This window comes from Bidens hawaiensis, unplaced genomic scaffold, assembly GCF_021521415.1.
Source record: "Bidens hawaiensis isolate Kalapana, Puna unplaced genomic scaffold, B.hawaiensis_p1.1 tig00012815_1, whole genome shotgun sequence".
NCBI lineage: Eukaryota > Viridiplantae > Streptophyta > Magnoliopsida > Asterales > Asteraceae > Bidens > Bidens hawaiensis.
This window is the reverse complement of record NW_027492067.1, coordinates 165,688-180,643: the sequence shown is the minus strand read 5'-3', so window position 1 is coordinate 180,643 and position 14,956 is coordinate 165,688. Positions and strand designations below refer to the sequence as shown.

General features: G+C 40.8%; 1 pseudogene across 1 annotated transcript; it reads right to left on the bottom strand.

Moving 5' to 3' along the window:
* Positions 1–9,263: 9,263 nt before the first annotated feature.
* On the bottom strand, positions 9,264–12,457 carry LOC143542299 (cytochrome b561 and DOMON domain-containing protein At3g25290-like; annotated as a pseudogene). Its single transcript, XR_013136879.1, has 3 exons — positions 11,686–12,457; positions 10,372–10,626; positions 9,264–9,571 (listed from the first exon to the last, which is right to left on the bottom strand). The product of XR_013136879.1 is annotated as a cytochrome b561 and DOMON domain-containing protein At3g25290-like (transcript).
* Positions 12,458–14,956: the final 2,499 nt, after the last annotated feature.

The following is a 14,956-nucleotide window of genomic DNA, read 5'->3' as shown; positions in this document are numbered from 1 at the left end:
CACGGATATGCCGGTCTTCGCCGCATACATAAGTGTGAAAGTCGTTGCGTGGGGAAGGCGGCAAAACCCGCATAAACCCAAAAAACGGCAAACCTTCACGCAGGTCAGTTAAAGGTAAAGTTCAGTCATCCCACTAAATGAAAGTGCCGGTCTATCCGCACGAATCATGATAAAGGAAACTGAACACTAACCTATTAACAACCGCGCGTCGACCGGTTAATTTATTCAACACTGATGCCGGTTTTCACCGCATAATTACGTGGAAAGTCGTTGCGTGGGGAAGGCGGCAAAACCCGCATAAACCCAAAAAACGGCAAACCTTCACGCAGGTCAGTCATAGGTAAACTTTGGTCATCCAACTAAATGAAAGTGCCGGTCCTAACCGCATAAATCATGAGAGGAAACCGAACCTATTGACAACCGCGCGTCGAACGGATAACTTACTCAAAATACTTTAGAAAATTTCTAACAGGATGAGGAAAACCTCCACGCAGGTTAGATGTAGGTAAAGTTTAGCCATCCTACTAAGTGCAAGTGACGGTCCTACCCGCACAATCACGAAAGAGGAAGCAAAACTTCAACCTATTATCTACCACGTTCAAAGGGTAACTTATTCTAAACACTTAGAAATTTCTAAAAAGATGAGGAAAACCTCCACGCAGGTCAGATATAGGTAAAGTTTAGCCATCCTACTAAGTGCAAGTGACGGTCCTACCCGCACAATCACGAAGGAGGAAGCAAAACTTCAACCTATTATCTACCACGTTCAAAGGTTAACTTATTCTAAACACTTGGAAAATTGCTAATTTAAACTAAAGTATGCATGAGCAAGTCATATAACGTTTATAAAGCAAGTAATCCAGTGAAAGTAGCGGTCTTACCCGCACAAAGATTTATATTTCATAATATTCATTACAAGGGCCGGGTAACTACCCGCCTACAAGAATATAAATCTATACAAGCTAAACCTATCCTAACAGTGGGAAGGGATCTTCAGGATCAAGCTTCAGGACCACTTCCACTTGGACCCGCACTATCAGTAGAGTGTGGCGGTTCAAGAAAAGCTTTAAGGATAGCTAGCCCATCATCAGCAGCGGCAACTTCGTTTACCTTCTCCACCACCGGATGCGGGAAGGCGGCATACTGATTCACTGCTTGGTCGTATACAGCTTCAGTATCCACATCAAATAAAGGGAAGTTGGAAGGCGGGATGCCTTTCTCAACGAACCCTAGACCAAGCAGGAAGCCGGCCTTTTCCCCATCCTCATGAGAAGCGTTGAGGGCTGCGCTCATAGCATCGTCATAAGACGTATCCGTGAAGACCCGATGCACAACCTACAAAAAGAAAAAATACAAGTATCAAAACCTTTTCTATTTACAAAGAAAAGCGTAAAGACATTATGAAGTTAAGCTTACCTGAGACAACGCTTCTCGAAGAAGCCATTCCTTGGCAACCAGAGCCTCTTGGAGGGCGGCTTGAGCTTGTTTACGGGCGCGTTCGGCTTCACTTTTATTGAGGTTGGCAAGCAACACTTCCTTTGCAGCAGCCTCTTCAACGCCCTTTAGCTTCCGCTCAGTGTGGTCAAGCACGCCCCTCTGGTCCAAGATCTCTTGGAGCTTCTTGGCGTCTTCCATCGCCAAGGCATCATGAGCCTGTTGGAGCGCCTCTAGTTTGGCTTTGAGTTCCTCATTCTCGAGGCGTAAAGGCTCAGCAACAACTTCAGCCTTGGTGGCCCTCTCGGTTGCGTTCCGTGCAGTTTCCTTAGCCAGCCGAAGCTGTTCGTTAACAGCTTGGGCAGCCTTGGAACGGGCCTCGAGCCGGGCCTGAAATTCAACCTCGAGGGCCTTGAAGGCCTTCTCCTTTTCCGCAGCCACTGCGGTAAGCCTCCTATTCTCCTCCCGGACAGCCCGCGCCTGAGCTACTTCTTGAATGCGAGCTGCTTTTAACTTGTCGTTTTCACGACAAAGCAGCTCGACGCGCGGCTGCATCCGGGCCAGGAGAACCCGAAGCTCATTGGTTAGCCTACCCTCTTGGTAGCTAGCCATGGCTTCCCCCAACGCACCACTGGGAGCTGCGTGACGAGCCCACTCCACGCACTCCACAGGTGTGCGAAGGGTTGTTCCTCGGCGGATGTTCCATCGTGGAACATACACTTCATTGGAATCCGACACTGCAAAAAACAAAAAGCAGTTAGGAAAAGATGATATTAAAAAAAAAAAAGGCCAAAAGAACCCTACGCACCTGTAGGGTCGACAACAGGCCGATAGCCGCCAAACCCATCACCTGAACCCAAGGGAAATCCGTCCAAAAGGTCAGGCAGATGGGAAGGAGGCAGAGGTTGGCGAGAAGCCCCAAGCATACCTGAAGGATCGGTCGTCGTTGCCGATGACGGAGGAGGCATGGTGAAGGCCGCCGCGGTAGTAGAAACCAGCGGAGGTGAACTCACCGTAGGTGAACTCACAACCGTGGTCGCCGCTGCGGAGGAGTCCGCAGAAAAAGTCACCGCCGGCTCAGTGAAAGATTCAGTAAATATGGCACTGACAGTCGGCGGTGATGTCATCACAGTTGGAACAGTTGGCTCAACGGGGTGAGCAACTGAACCAGGCGCAGCCGCCTGGCTCGTCGCCTCAGGTAGGCTGACCAAGCCTACCGTCATGGGTCCGGAGGTACTTCTCCCCGCTCCACCCTGGAATGCGGTAGCATCCACGCCTGCACAAAAGAGATAAGTATTAATGATGGAAAGCTATGAAGTTAAAAATAAAGGAAGTTTGTACTTACGGGTTTTCTTGAGCCTAAAGGTGCGGAGAGGCGGGGATGAACCCGATGGAGCCGGCCTCTTTACGCCGCTCACCGTCGTCATCCTGGGCTCTCCGGAGGTGACAGTCGTCGCAGCCTCCGGAGCAGTGGTCTTATCACCACCAGGGTTCCCCGCCACCTCCTCGCTCTCGGCCTCTGAATCAGACCGAGGCACCGGATCGGCAGTGGAGGCCACCTTCTCCTTCCCCTTCCCGCCGGCAGCCTTCTTCTTCCGCACCAACGGAGGACCATCTGCGGATTCCTCATCAGAACACAAGATTAGAGGAATTCCAACAGAGGTTTCAGCATTGAGGGGTCGAGGGTTGAATAACGCCTTACCTGGCCGCCTGGCGCTCAGGATCTCGTGGCCTGGCGGGTATACCTCCACGAACCGATCCGCCGTCTGTTCAAGGATGGGCAACTCGTCCTCATCTAGAGCACGAGTACCCATCCGAGAGGAACTGTCAGCCTCCCGCGGATACAGGAGAGACTGCAAGTCGTTCCCCTCTGAAATAAAAGAAAAACAGTTAGAAGACAAACCGATATAAACGAAGAAGACAGAGCGTACCGTAAGGGACAGAGTTCAAACCGTATTCAAGGACGATCGGGATCTTTTGCGCATCCGCATCCTTCCACACCCGGCTCATCCCGAGCATCACCATCCCGGACTCCGCAAAGCGGTAAACCGGAGATTGGACTCGGGAAATCTTTGAAAACCATTCCGCCTCCTGGTAGTTGGAGGCGTGAAGGCTGGGGAGTGCTTGCCCATTCTTGAACTTCATGGCAAGGGGGATGGCGCGAGCGGAGATATAAAAGAACCCCCGCTTCCATGAACGAAGACTGCGCTCGGTTGCGCAAATCTTCAAACCCTTGATCCGGGTTATCAGAGTATACCACCCCTGGATGCACCTCCAAGAGTAGAAGGTCATCAGGCGGTCGACGAAGGGCTCAACGCCCAGAATCCGGCACACCCACTCGAAGTGGCGAATCTTTGCGATCGCCATCGGGTGTACCTCGGTCAGGTGTACACTGTGCCTCTCCAGAACACGGTACACAAACTTCGTCAAGGGGAACCTAAGATTCCCATAGACAAAGAATGCGGCATATACCCTGATCTTGCCTCTGGGGGCATCATACACCGTCTGATGAGGTTCAGGAAACTCAGGCTCGAAAGACTCGAGCATGAACTTCCTGACGATGTACTGATATAGATCGACAGGCAGAGCACACTGGCACTCGCCAGCAGTACTCTTGTCATCGGCGTACACCCCAGCCTCCTGGGCTGTAGCCTCAAGATCGTAAGCAGAAGACATCTTGCAGGTATGAAAAAGAGAACGATTTCAAGAGAATGCTCGACTGAAAAGGTGAGTATTCGCCGGAAATCGTTTTGGAGATGAAGAGAAAAGTGAAAGTGTGGATTACAAAGGACCCTCTCCCCCTTTATATACTAATCGCAATTAATGCGATGAATTTAATGCGGAAGAGAGAGAAATCGCAGGTGCAATGAAACTATGACACGTGGCAAAAAGCAAGCTGGCAACAGCTGTTGAAAGGACGCGTACCATTAATTTCGCGGCCACGCGCCCGAAAAATCGCGCCCACGCGCCTGAAAAAGCGTCTGGAATGACCATGTACTGTCACGTCACCATAACTTCCTGCACGTCCTGACACAGTCAGAAGAAACCGTCGGACGACGTTTCAGCAGTTTGGACTGTTCTTATCCTTTCACCAACTCTTCGAATTTCAAAAAATTCAAAAAGATTCAAAAGTAAGCGGGAAAATACCCCTTACCTTGATAACCAAGTAACTGTAAGACAGGTGCGAGTACAGTGTTAAGGCAAAACCCTTCACATACTTAGCACATGCAGGGAATTGAAGCCAAGAATACCTCGGCGACCAAGTAACTATAAGACGGGTGCGGGTACAGTGTTAAGGCAAAACCCTTCACATACTTAGCACCCGCAGGGAATTGACGCCAGGAATACCTTGGAAGTAAAGTAACCGTAAGACGAGTGCGGGTACAGTGTTAAGGCAAAACCCTTCACATACCTAGCGCTCCGCAGGGAATTGAAACCAAGAAGGATCTTCTGGGCAATGCTTGCGGAAACGGGAATAACATCCCCGCATAGCGGGAACGTCGAGAACTACGTTGTTTGAAGCTCCAAGATGGAATTGGTGGTTTTAACATAATTGATCACTATGTTCAAAACTACCAAAACCTCATGGAGAATCCACACAAGTGGGACTCAACGCTCCTGACTTGCGAGGAGGTTACAGACCTACCCGCATCATACCCAAAGATCAAGCAGGAAAGTCGGGAATTTCTGCAAGTGACATAAGGACTTCCGCGGGAAGAATCCCCATGGAAAACCTTAAAACTAAACCCTTTTCAAAACCCTTTGCTTAAGTCCAAAAGTTCACCTCACTTTATTAAACATTCATGAGAAGAACATTGGACTGGGGGGACTTGAAGAGGTAGGTCCCAGCAGAGCCCAGTTGGACCCGCAGGACTCACCTTGAAGAGAGACGTCTGCGCAGAAACCAACTGGATCCGCAGGACCCACCATGCTCAGAGACGTGACGTCCTTACGCGCAGTACGCAAGCTGTTCCCGCAGGAAATGCCTCCCAATGGTGAAGTACTCCGCCTGTTCCCGCAGCTGCGGATACAAGCCATCAGGGAAGGCCACCCGCGCAGCAAGGCTACACGCACAAGGCACTTAGCTCTCAATAATTCAGTAGTCACCTGAAGGAATGAGCAAAGCCGGGAACAATCCCGCACAAAGGCGGGAGGGGGAATACTCCCGCCCAAATAAGCCAGTCCGTACGATACTGGAGGATCTTTTGTACTGTACCTGACGAGGTATGGGCAAAAGATCTGACCAGAGATACGACAGCTCATTGACAACAGTATGGCGAGCAGCATGCTCTTGTACTGTATGTCACTATTAGCCGCTGCCTACTCACCAACTCCTGTCATACCACGTGCATAGCCGGCAGTTGGTGGAAAAGGAATAGTACACAGCAGGTCTGGTCACTGTCAGCCGCTACCCACCAACTGCCAGCATGGCGCGTGCGTAGGCCACAATTGGTAGAACAGGAATACTATTCAGCCGGCTATACCCTCTTGGAAACCTACCTTCGGCTATAAATACCCCAAATGGTATGATCATCTCATCTTATCTTGTATCTTGTATCTTATATCTTATACCTGATATCTGCTCTAGCAATCTCTTAATATATACACTTATATTCAAGAGCAATCTAGTCTGATTCTCACGCCGGATGGTGGTCACAAGGAGGAACCCCCCCCCATTCTCAGTGACGAGCTCACGGTGTCTGTTTTGCAGGTTATCAGAATAACCATCTTTGCCGGGTCTAACCCCTCGTGGGAAACATCTATTTAACCCCCAGATTATCCGTAATCTGCCCGGGGCCGATTAGTGTTTCTTCAGTTTTCTTCTTGATAGTGTTCCTAGGTGAGTCAGATATAAAGCGACAAAAATTAATAAGGACGGTTGACATTCCGTCTCCTTAAAGCTTAAACTCTACATTTTAATGCATTAGACTTTGAAGAGTTCAATGCTCTATCTTAATTAGTATTCTATCTTTTTATAAACCTTAAAAAATGTCGGGTATTATATACTTTTTATCAACTATCATTTATATACGTGTATGCAACTCTATAAATGTTGTATTATAAGTAAAATTCAAATATCACATCAAATGAAATTTAAGTTACAACTTAACTTACATAAAGTCATAAATATTCAACAGTTAAGTTTAGTTATATACGTATAAAAATGTATAAAAATATGTAACAAGTAGCTTGGATGATTTAATATGTATGGCGTATTAAATCAAAATTGTATTTTATAACAAAATTTTCAAAATTTAAGGTTTTCTTTAGTGTTTTAAATAGTTGAAGTATAAAACTAGGTTTAATTAAAATTTAGGTGTATAATTACGTTTGATATTAGAGTCCTCTCACATGTTCAATGACACTAATATGAGAAATAGTTAAATTATCTACTCTAGAAACAATTTAACAATAAAATGTAAATTTGTAATAGTCTACCAATCATAGTTCAAAGCTTATTTTACGGTGTGATGACGAGAGAAACAATGACTTCCAGTCTTCCACACTCGTTAAAATCTCTACCGATGCAAAAGTCACAATTTGTGAGTTATTTGTGACGTTCGATTTTTATATTTTCAACCCTAGTGTGATAGCACTATACATTTTATTTTAGCATCTAGAGTCATTTTTCATCAAATTTTATAAAAATAAATTGTAAGAAAGAAGCCAAATTATCATAAGAAAGCAATAGGACCACGCTTAAGGTAAATCATCAATAAAAAACTTCAAATTTGATTAAAGATAAGATTTCAAGGCAACAATTCTCTCTAGCCACATCTTTATATTGTCTCAACCTCGATATCTAGGTGTCGAAGCCATTCTTTTGTAATGTACAACCCATGCACACCTTTTTGGCTACTCGCCACTTGTTTTTCGTCATACTTAAAGTTTTGTCTCCAAATATATGTTGTCCTTAATGGTCAAGCCAAAATGGGCTACTTTTTTAAAAATCAAAAGGTTGTTTTTGGATTTACAAACTAATTGACACATTTGATTGCTAAGGCATTATAATGTGTTGGGTATGGTTTCAACTTTCAAAAAACTATTGTTCTAATGATAAAATGTAATAAGGAGAACGAGTTTATGATTCAAAGTGTATGAGGCATGGATGATGAATATATGACGTCATGTTTCAATTTTCATATGGTGTTGTCATCATATCATCATCATGACATATCATATGCTGCTATGGTCCAAGGTTCGAAATTCCAATCAAGTGGGAACCATAAGATTTCATCAATATTCAATGGTCCAAAAGTCCCAACAAGGCAACAATGCTTTATTGGGTAGATGCCCATTTACAACATAAAAGCCCATTTCTTAATCAAGACTTTTGAAGATACTAATTTGCTCAATAGACACATGCATTTTTCATGCTAAAAAAACAAGACCCTTTACAAAAGTTAGTATGATGTTAAGTAACATCATCCATAATCAAGAAACCTAGAGATTTAAACTCGTCTCAAATGGTTATCAACTTATCATCATGCTTCATATAATTAGAGAACAACAAGATATAGGTTTTGGACTCTACAATTACATTTTAATGGATGGTCGAGATCTTAGATGTCAACCCCGCTTCATTGTCAACCCCGCTTCATTGATCTCGACATATCTATCGCCACATGTCTCATAAGGGTCATAGTGTTTTTTTAGTTATTTGCGCTCCTCAACAACTTATATTGGACCATTATTAGTAAAGTATATGCACTCAGTGTAGTTTGGCCAAACTTTGACTTCTCTTGTGATGTAAACAAGTAGCCAAACGTTAAAGTTCATAGCGCCCACAATGGGATGCCTAAAAACAATGACCACCTCGCTACCCGCCTAACTTACCCCTCTCATAGAAAAAATCCAGAATGAATCGATAAACGCAAAACGAAAACTCACACAAAACGTGAAAACTGGATGATTCCCAAATCCCAGTTATATTACTTGGAGGAAATATAACTCAAAAACCTCTCTTATACACAACTTGTCTCTCTTGTGACTCTCATACGAAACCCTAACTTTGTGAACAAAAAAATTAATAAATTCCAATTGAACCCTTAAAAGTTTAAGGATCAATTTCATATATGCCCTAACAAATAACATAAATATCATATATACCCAAGCAAAACTTAAAAATATCATATATATGCACTTACAAAATAACTAAAATATCATGAATGCCCTTATAAGCAGTTGAAGTATCATATATACCCCTATTCATTAATAATAATTTAGTAAATAACCATTTTATCGTTATTTTTCAAAAAAAAAATTAACTTTCATATATACTCATTTTTAACGAATATACCATTCTACCCATTCTAATTACATAATGTGTTTATACCATATGTTATTATTTTAATTTTAAACAACTTTTCTCACTGTTAACGACAACCAAATCGTCCCTCGTCACTTCTTCAAAATTGCAAACTATTTGAAGATTTATCACATCGAATGGTCTACATTATACACATTTTATCGCATCTAATCAAACTAGAGCAATATGGTCATTTTTAATGAATTGGGTATATATGATATATTAATAACTTTGCAAATGTATATATGATATTTTTAATTTTGCATGAATATATATAATATTTTCAATATTTGTAATGGTATATATGAAAGTACCCTATAACACAAATAATGATAACATGGGCCCAACCACCTCCCAACTCACACGACTTGAGAGTGGGCCTTTTAAACGAAAGTTACCAATTGCACCCTTTAAACGCAATAACACTACTAACTCTTTAAAAGTTAAAACACACAAAACACCATTGATCGTGTTACAAAAATTAATGAATGAACCATAAATGTAGATACGAAAAGGGTGTTTGAGTTAAGGTGCCGATGACTGTCGACTAGCGTCACCATTGCCATTGGGTTTAGTAACCTTCACGGACTTCCTTTTCAACGCAACAAGCCAAGTAAATGCTTCTAAAACTATAGCAATAACGCCTAAAGAGGATATTATTATTATGTAGGATAATTTCCATTTGCTTGAAGGTGATAAAATCTCAAGACCCTTGAACACATTCAAGATGCCAAGAATAATCACCGCATACCCCGTTCCGTGATGGTATATGTTCCAATAAAATCTTAACTTGTGCCCCTTATTTGGTCTCAAGAACAATGCGAAAACCTATATAAAACGCACCCAAATTGGTTAGAAGAGAACCCAATGTGACGCACTATCAATTGTGTTGGGTTGGTTGAGTCGTTGAACCCGAACGTGATCCATATATTTATTTGTGTTAGAAATATAAATTTTGAAGACCCGAAATACAACAAAACATCAAATGAAAATGATAAAGTTTTAGGTAATCACATCTACCATCTACCATGTTTAATAAACGGGTTGAGTTCGGGAATTGACCTATCTAATTATATAGGTCATGTTCCAATCGACACATTTGACATGTGTAATAAAACATATTGATCTACTTAACACATTTTAAACAACCCACCAACCCGATTAACAATTTACATCTTAATTATTACATGTCAGCCTGTTTGACATACTTAAATATATGGGTTAAAAGGTCTTGTTCGGTATACATGATATTAAGTGTGTATGATTTAAGGTTAATGTATTTACACGTATACAACCCGGACACACTTAAAAGGTGTGTAACCGAACACGATCCATTTAACTAAACGAATAAACAAGTGGTTAGATTATAATAAACATGTAAAATGGGTTGTAACAGGGTTAGTTGGTCACTAGATAACCATGTTTAATTAAACATGTTAAACATACTAATCCGCACAACCAAGTGACCAACATATTATACAAAAAAGGTCAACCCGAACACAAAGAGTTATATATGACCATCCAAAATTTTTTTTTTTTGAGCAATTTGATCAACAAAATCACTCTACACCCAAATCTTTTAAAAAGGAGGGTAATGCAAGAGTTCTTTTTGAGAGTTTAAGCTTTACCTGAAGTGTTGCAAGACAAAAGAGAGTGATTCCAATATTCCGGTGAGCGGAATATTTGACACCTTTTGATTCACTACCAAGCTTCAATCCGGTTACCCAGCCGGTAACCCCAATGGCATAAGCGGTAACTTGCAAGGACCCATGTAGGTAAAACCATGCAGGATCTGCTGCTGGAAATGTTCTGAGGTATCTAGCCATCATTATCCCCACAGGGAAAAGAATACCCCAACTCACTGCATTCAGAATCCCATGAATCTGAACAATGAACGATTAAATTAACTTACAAAGTTACTAAAATTTGTTAGTTTGACATGAAAAAAGTCAAACTGTTTTCTTTAACATTAAAAAATTATAAACAAATATAAAATTCAAGCAGACAAATTGGATTTTAATAATCTAAACGACATTATTCGATAATAATCTATGCTGAGAAATTATGCGACCAATGTCACCTCTAACTTTCATTTATTTTCTCTTACGGAAAAAAAACACCTCGTTTGCCAAATGAAAAATTTAGTAACTTTTATCCTAATAAGAGTTTTGCTAATTGTTTTTAAATGACATAAATGAAAGTTAGAGGCATACGAAGTTACTTCTCTGTTAGACTGGGACGCCTTTGCCAACAAAAATAGTTGAAATTGTCTTTTAACAATGAAAATAAATATTAAGAGTGTCACTATTCATATAAAAGATGAACTATTTTCGGGCAATAAGTCATACTTAAAATTATATAGATGTATGGTGGGTGTCAGTTGTGTTGGGTTAGTGGTTTGAAATATGCAACCCGAACTCGTTACATATTATTGACCGTGTCAAAGATTTCAACCCTAACTCAGACACATATAAATTTAGTTTCACCCATTTACCCTGTTTTTTTAAACGTCTGACAATTTATAAGCGGGTTGTTTTGTTGTAAGGGAGGGTTATCGGTAACGTGTCTCATAGGTCAGTATAAGCATGACAATTAGAAAACCTAATGATGTACGAAATCCAAACCATAAAGTACAAAATAGAAAATGTGAAATTAGTGGAGAATTAATTACTGGCAGCGTCGGCACAAGATTATTAAGAGTTTTCATAATAATCATGAAAATCGGATTGGAAATTGCAAGTGTATTTATCCAAAAAAAAAAAGGAAAAAGTTTATTAAAAGTTTTATTATTAAATACTTGATCGGATTAACTGTCCAACCCATTTTTTCTACGGGTTAATTCGAACCTTTTATTTTAACGAGTCATGTCAGTTGATCCAAATCGTGTCTACATTTTTTCTTATGGCTTGTCAAGAATTACCTAAACTATAAAAAATACTTACATTTTTCTTTATTGTTTTCGAACTCGCGCCACCAGAAATCTCACCACTCAACAAGTTCAAAATACCTTTAGACCCCAAATTCCCCGGCTGAAAAGCATGTCTTGCCGGAACACCCTTCTCCGTCACCGACCCGCCCACCTGCCACGCCTGATTCACCGTCGTCTGCCCGTTTTCCAACAACGAAACCGTCGCAAATATCCTCATCACACCATCCGAATCCTCCCCTTTTAAATTCGTCACATCAAAATCCAACTTCCCTTTCACTATACCATCATAAGAACTTATATTATAAGTATCCACAACCATTAACCCGTTACCCGCCTTTATAACCGATCAAAGATTGTGATCCCACCATTCCTTCGCCCGTCGGGTTGATCCCCCATGATATCCACCCGCTGGGAGTTGCGGGTGGCGCGATAAAAACAATATCCACCGTGTCTTTTTTCGTATCGAGCGACCAATGGAGATACGAACCTAGTTGAGGTAAGTCGACACATCGGTCATATTGTTTCCCGTTCGTGAATTTCTGACTCGCACACTGGGGTTGTGCGTGCGACGACGAGGTTAAAAGTAACACTAGTGTAATAATAAACAAATAGGACGTCATGGGAAAGTTGATTAATATCAGATTTAGAATAGTAGCAAATGAGCGTGTGAGTTGCCGTTAAAAAATATTACAGGTGAGGTTTGGGTTAAATATTAAAAGGATGACTTGGCAGTAGGTGAGTGTCATAAAATGTAACGTAAATATGAAATGAAAGTTTAAGGGTTACGTTTTATAGGGCTAATTAATTAGTAATTGTGCCTTTAGTAGGATAATAAATTTGTAGCCTCATTATTAGGTTATATAATGATGTTTTTGGAATATTGGGTCCGTCCGGTTGCCGGTATTATCCGGTTGAACAACATATTGGTTGTGTTTCAAGGAATATATATAATTATATATTATATAGATGTTGTTATTGTATTGTTCTTTGGAATAAACAACGTGACGGGAATGGTTTTAAGGACAAAGACGGATGAAGAACATATTGGATTTCTCACTTCAAATTTGGTGAATTTTGTCTTGTGTTAATTTGTTTATGATAGAAACAAAGAATGTTTTGGTTATAACTTATGTTTGATTATTACAATGTACGTAATCTGCTTCACTTGTTGCTTTTAAATATACAAAGTTATTTAATTAGAGCAAGGATATTGTAATTAGGGATATCAATTCTAGCATGATTTGTAACTAGTTTGTTAAATATATTTACTATAATCTAGACACGTTTAAAACTTAAGCATAACATATTTTATCTAAATAAGTTGTAATAACTTGTAAGGCTATGTGTTATACATTATGTAAGAATGATGGTGCTTAGGTGAAAGTTAAATGGTGAGCGAGAATGCCACACCTTGCCATTCTTTCCTCAACTTTGCGTGATGAGAATGACCTCCATCTCATTTTTAACACATTTGTATTTTAATTAAGTTATTAAAAAAAGTTTTGGATGGTGAATTGATGATTTGCCTTTGGGCTTCGGGATCAGGTTGGGTCGATTTATATGCATATGTAGAGGTGTATAAAACCGGTTTTAAACCCATACTGAACCGCTTTGGTCAACGGCTGGTCAAAACGGGTTTGACTCAAACCGGTTTAGTTTATAAACTGATTTAGAAGCAAGATAGGCCGACCTGGTCCAGGTCGGTTCAGTGGGTTTAGAACCAATTTAACATTTTTTAAACCGGTTTTTCTCAAACCGGTTCAGTTTGAAAACCGGTTTGGTAGCTCTAAAGGGGAACCGGTCCTGAAACTGGCGGTTTGAGGAAACCGGTTTTAAACCCAAACCTGTTCGGTTTGGTTTGGTTTGATTTGCATAAAACCGGTCCCAGACTGTTTTTTTTAACACCTCTATGTATATGTAGGATTTTAGAATACAGGTGGAAATTTTTCGAACATATCTGTTTGAGCCGACTATATGTATACGTTGGGCTATTCAATTGCAAAGCCCACTAAATTAGTCTTGGGCCATATGCGATAGTCATATACTCATATACTGGAAGCAGTACGCAATTCTTAAGCAAACAATCAATTACTAAATGATTAAAAAATCAAATATCAAAAATAAAAAATTTGTGTTTACTCTATTATCTAAGGACAAAAGAGGAAAAAGGAAAAACTAAATTGTGTGCTTATCAAACTATATAATGTAACGTGTTAAACATGTAACAAAGGACGCAACCCATTTAACATGTCAAAAAGGTCAACCCGAACACATCTCGTATATTAGACGATTAGACATGACAAATAAGCTTCAAATTCTTCAAATTCCAAACCTTTTTTACGAACCGAATAGATTACTAATAAAATTCAGGTACAATTCCATTAAATGACGGAGTTAATACTTAATAGTGCATGTACAAGTAGCCATAGTGGGTCGGCTAAGTTGCATCAAGTAAATGGGATTCCGACTCAAGTTAATAAATAAAAGAATCATTTGTATATTGGAATGCAATGAGTAAAGTTAATGCTAAAAACAAGTCATTTTTACTCTGTGAGCAACTCGAGCTCGGTTTGATAAGAAAGCTCGAAACGAGCCGAGCCTTGTATGAGAAGCTCGTTTAGGCTCGTCAAGACTTAACAACAAGCCTTGTGTATTATTATGACATCTTTTGGACTTCTATGTATTAAGTTAACAATCATAGTCAAGCTCAGGCTGAGCTTCGGTTCGTTTAAGGAACCAAAGTAAACGAGCTTGAGCCGAGCTTAGGCTCTTTTAAGGTTTTTCTCCATATATATAAAAATAATAGTAATATGTACTATAAATTAATAAATAAATAACAAATTAGTAAGGCCAAGCCTAAGAAAACAACTCACGAGTCGGGCTCAAGCTTTAGAAAAAGAGCTTAAAACAAGAGCTCGAGCTCAAGTTCTCTGTCTAATCGAGCTCATGCTTGAGTTGACTCGTTTACACCCCTAGCCGTACGTATCTTTAATGTGACCCCTTTGACACTTTATTCACTAATAACATCTTCTAGAGGTTCCTAAGGCTGAGGGTAGTGGGGGGTGAGCGGGGGGCGCGGCCGCCTACGTGGCTCGCGAACACCGCTACATCCCTCAGGTGGTTGGGGGCGCAGTGGTCCGCCGTGGCTGGGATCGCGGGAGAAGATAGCCGTTGGAGACTTGGTTGACTGGTCAACCTATCCGTTGGCCAGTCAAATATATTTATTTATTTATTATTTTTTTTACCTATAAATACACATCCACACTTTCTATAAAAACTCAAAC